The sequence below is a fragment of the Vigna umbellata genome, chromosome 1 (genome assembly GCF_029865625.1).
Source record: "Vigna umbellata cultivar VRB3 chromosome 1, Vumbellata_1.0, whole genome shotgun sequence".
NCBI classification, from domain to species: domain Eukaryota; kingdom Viridiplantae; phylum Streptophyta; class Magnoliopsida; order Fabales; family Fabaceae; genus Vigna; species Vigna umbellata.
In genome coordinates this window covers 62520137-62525421 of record NC_142165.1, presented here as the reverse complement: position 1 = coordinate 62525421, position 5285 = coordinate 62520137, and the positions used below count along the sequence as shown (strand labels likewise).

Below are 5285 nucleotides of genomic sequence, written 5' to 3'. Positions count from 1 at the left end.
AGAAGCGCTGTCTATGAAAGAGCAAATAAATACCGCCCATTAAATTAGCGTTATGTATGGGAACACAATAGATAATGCGTTTTATATTAAGCGTTATTTCTGATTATTAAAAAAATTTCAGTTCGCGCTTCTCCTTCGACCTTATTCGTTTCTGCTTAGACGATATTCGCGTTTATCTCTACTTAGACGTTTTCATCTGCATATGCTTTCATTAGTGCATGTTTCCTTCGTTTTACATCAGTGCAAGGTCTCTCAAGCTGTAGGGTTGTCGTTTTAGGTATCACGTTCTTTCTTCGCCCTTCTCTTCTTTGTTTCATTTCTGGTTATTCATTTCAGCTTACATCCTCTGCCCTTTTCATCTGCATGTGGCATCAGTGCGTGTGGCGTCTTTGCTCCTTCGTTTCAGTTGTTGTTTTCATAAGTGCGCGTTGCCTCAAGCTGTAGGGCTCCTTCGTTTCAAGGATGTCGGTTTAGGTATCATGTTCCCTCTTCCTCTTTCTCTTCTCTATTTCGGTTCTTTTTTGCCCTATTTTCGTTTTAAAGGGGATGGACATAAAAAAATAGCATAATGATAACAATGTATTAAGCCCAATGTTGTCGTTTGGCTCTTTGGTATGTTCCGATTGAATATAAATTTTAACCTTGATTGAAATTGAGTTTAGTCTGTGTTTCAAATTTCTACTTGCAATGATTCTGGAGCAAAGGTAGGTAAAGGTTGTTTTGGCATATGGGTTGCATTATAGTTAAGGGTTGCTGCAAAAACTCTTCAAAATAGTTATGAAGGAGTTCAATCCAAGAAAAATGGATTCGACAGTCTAGACCTGTGAGTGAACCAAGTCTGATCATCAGGATCTGCATAAAACATGGTAAATAAATAGTTAAGAGTGCCTTCCACTCTGAACATAAAAACCTAGAAAATGTCCTTTAACAAAGTTCTAAATTCAAAGTAATTTCACTTGTTTTTCACTTTAAAATTCTCCAAGCAAAGCAGTAATCAAAGCAACTTATGATAACAAAAAGTATGTCACTGCTAATGAAATGATAAAATGATTACTTTATCTGTTACCAGACCAGTTACTAGAACAAGTAACAGGGTTAGCAAAACAATGCCAAACCCAACAGGTCAGCAAGCATCACCCATCAATTTTGGCAAGATGGGTTGAGTTTTACGACCATCTAATTCACAAATTTCCTTCATATTAAAAACAAAACCAATAGATTGACAATTGTAAAGCTTATACCCCCAGAAGGTATCTTAAGTACAGAGCCACCTGGATCTTAAGCTGCTGATCATCCTTTAAATAACATTTTTAAGAAGCATTCAAGAAGACACTCCATCCCTGATTTCTATCTAAGAAGAGTTTTAAAATGCAAAAGTTCCAAAATACAAAAGCCCCTAGAGATATAAACTTTTTAGATCTAGACCTTGAATCAATAGTCACATATCTAGACCTTGCAGTATAGATTTTTAGTCTGCATTCTTTGATGGTTTAAGTTATGTATGGTGGAGTGTGGTGTAGCATACTATGTCAAGGCTAGCCACAGTAGTGAGGCTAAATTAGGATGCTTTGATGTGGCATTAGTAAGCTTGACTACACGAAGGGAGGATGTTTGAGTTAGTGGAATTAGATTAGATTTTGGGTATCATAAACTTTATGATGTCTGTGGTATTTTCTGATAGTGATTTTTTTGTACCAGGCAGTATTACATTTTGTTATTTCTCTTTCTTTTTTATTCTACTGAAGGTAGTGCTTCGTTTTAAACAAGATAGAGAATTGTGTTACTGGTGTCAGTTGGGACCTTAGCCTTGATATTCTGATAGTATGTTTGTTCTGGTTTGTGTATTTCTAAGTCCATATAACTTGTTGGCTAATCTTCTCGTGGGGTAAGTTTAATTAAATAACTTTATGAAGTTTCAATTATAGTAGTCTTTTTTTATGGGGTTGCATTGCTTAGAGTAACCAGTGATTGCATGTAAAATGGTTAGTATATTAGGTTGCGTAGAAAAGGTTAATGTCATAGATTTTTCTTCATGAATTAATAAGCCTCGTTTTGCGTGCTAAGTACTTTTACTTTTAACACTACAAAAAAAGTATATTTTAAAAGGGGTTATTTTTCGGCGGTTTTTTAAACCCTAAATAGTTCCGGCGGTTTATAAGTAAAAATCGTCCCTAAACATTTATTTATTTTTTTAAAATAATTTTTCTGACTAATTATTGTAAACTCCAGTTCCTCTTCATTGCCCTTTGTTTAGTTTGAAACTCTACTTTTCTTTTTTATCTTCTCCCAAACCCTCCCAATCCTGTAAACCCCTTTTCAGTTCCAAAGTCCTCCTTCACTCTCCGAAAAACCCTAGATTCCACCGATCCCAACTTCCCAGGCTCTGCAACGCATTCGTGCCTGACCTGTGGGTCCAGATCCTTCTCATCCTCGTCTACGCAACTGACACTGTCCACCAGCACCGCTCGAGCCTTCAGCGAAACGACGCACCGCTCGTCGTCACCGTAGAAGTGCAAGCGCAGCACAGCGCGGCGCTTAGAGAGCTCGGACACAGCACCGTCGAAGAAGAGGTTTTTTTCGGTGGGTGATGACGTGGAAGGGGGAGAGCAAGCTGGTGACACGGCGGTGGGCGTTAGCGTCTACGAGGCGCAGCTTCACTTTGACCTCCATTGGGGAAGAAAGGTGGGAGACTGAGGCTAGGGTTTTACGATAAATTTTACAGTTATTCTACTTTTGTTATCTATGATCACTATCACTTCCCAAATGTTGTTTTGTAGGTTTTGAAGCATTATACTTGTGTTAGTGATAATATTTTTGTTGTAAATTGGTGTGACATTATTTGTAGGGGATCTTGGTCAGAGTTTTGATTCAAATGTGACTCTTTCTCACTATGAATTGAGTCCAAGAAAAGGAGAAACTGTACGGTTTGTTGGCGACCTCTCTTATGATGATAACTACCCGAATCATGATAACGTGAGGTGGGATACTTGGGGAAGGTTTACAAAAAGAAGTGTTGCATATCAACCATGGATTTGGACTACAGGGAACCATGAAATTGATTTTGTTCCAGAAATTGTAAGCTTCTCAAACCAATTCACTTTATCTGGTTTCAACTATCTGAAAAATTTCTTTCTGTTTTTCTCAACGAAAAATTTTAAATTTGGTGTAATGCATTTACCCAGCCCAAATGTTGGTAAGAATAGAGTTTTTAACATAGATGAACACTTTGTTGCAGGGTGAAACCGTACCTTTTCAAATGGTGCCAAATAGCATTTTGCATTTGGCATTTGCACTCCTATAAAAGATCAATCAGCCCCTGTTTATATCACCATTGGTGATGGAGGAAACCTTGAAGGCTTAGCAACCAAGTAAGCTCAACGAACGTAACATGATGATTCTTGTCACATTTTTTATATCATTAAGCTTGAACAAATATTTACTTTGAAAAAAGGCATGTGTTTTCATTATTCGTTCTGCTAAATTTTTATTTATTGGATGCAACTACTTGTTGCAGAATTGCGGACTGCTATATTTTCTAAGGATGCACTGCAAACAATTAGATTAGTATCAAGGAAGGTATGCATGCTTCTTCTTGGTTTCAATACATCAAATAAGGATATAAGTATTTTTAGTATATTTAGTATATCTATTTTTATTTATTTAGGATTTGGTTTTTCTAAAATGATTAAGCGAGATTCTTAAAAAGTTAACACTGTAATTGCAAGGGCATTGCGCAATCTCTCTCCTTGCCTTATTTTCTATATGAATATTACTCTTGGATCTGGATCTCACATGAAGATCTCAATGATGAATTATTTTTGAAGATATTAAAATGTAATAGGTGTATTAAATTATAGGGCTCCACAATCCTAACACACTTTATAGTTTTTCTCCTCCCCTAAATATGACTATTATTGCAGGAAAGAAGAACTGTGGCCAACATTGGACCAACTGCTTAGAGATGAGGATGATACAACTGTCTCTACGCCTTATACTGCTGCAAATAGTCAGGTACATTAAGATAGTTATTCAGTTGCAAACAAGTTAGGCCTTATAATCTGACTGACATAAATTCATATGCGTGTGTAGGGCAAATGTGAATAAGAACTCAGCATGGTTAGTACTTATTTTTAACAACAATAAATTTATACAAGAAAAACTCCGCATGGTTAGTTACTCTTATTTTTAACAACAATAAAATTATATAAAATTTATATAATAAAAATTTAATACCTTAAATTATATTATTTATATAGCCAAAACCAGAAGTGTTTAATTCTTAAATGTTATGAAACTAATACTATGTATAAATTGTTTTCCTTTTTCTGTAATACACATATGAACTCTTCTGTTTTATACTTGTATCTCATCCATAATTTCAGTTTATATTTCCAGTTTGGAGGTGTTATTTGGTGGAGACACAAGCACAATCAACAAGCATTCTTTGATATTGAAGGTACTTGCCATTTGCACACCTTGAATGAGATCAAAGTAAAATATACATCGTTATATAAGAATGTTCTAGTGCATCAAAAGTTAATTCAAGTATGGTATGTTGTCTTGGTAAACCTACCGTGTTCTGTCACTACTAAAATAATATATTGTAATAATTAAATCTTTCTGTAAAAGTTTTTAACCCCATTCTAAAAGGTGGCATTTTATAGTTCATTGATAGTGTAAAATTGTTAAAGTGTGCATTGTGGATTAAAACTAATAAACTATTTTTTAACTGATTTATTACTTCAGTCTGAGATTCAAAATTTTTAATGAACTTTTCGTGTATTAAAATTTGTGCCCCTACTAATGAGCATACAATTGTAAACTGCAAAGCAATTAGTTGTTTAAGTATACTTCAAATTTCTAGTTCTGTAATTTTAAATTGTTAGTGAGATGAAGAAGTTCGATCCTTGGATAATGTTTGCATATCATAAGTAAGTACACTGTTAATAACGTTTCAGTGATTCATCATTTTATTGTCAGCTTTACATAATTAATGTTCAGTTATATTTAGGTGAAAATATAACTCTACCAATGACTAGATTAAAGATTTCTAATTAGTAAGAAAGAACTATATTGGTTGTACTATTTTGGTTGTACTATTTTGGTTGTACTATTTCCTTGTCACATTCAATAAGTTAGGTATCCAATGTGGTGAAATTATTTATGCACAATAACTTTACTATTGATCTGACTAAAATGAAGATATTAAGATCAAGATCTATGTTTTTTTTTTCTCTTACTTTCCATAAAATGCTTAACCTTTTGTTTTCATCGATATACTTGGA

The 5285-nt window shown here is 34.4% G+C and overlaps 1 pseudogene; it reads right to left on the bottom strand.

Annotated features, from left to right (window-relative positions):
- Positions 1-2276: 2276 nt before the first annotated feature.
- Positions 2277-2967, bottom strand: LOC124837626 (triphosphate tunnel metalloenzyme 3 pseudogene; annotated as a pseudogene).
- Positions 2968-5285: the final 2318 nt, after the last annotated feature.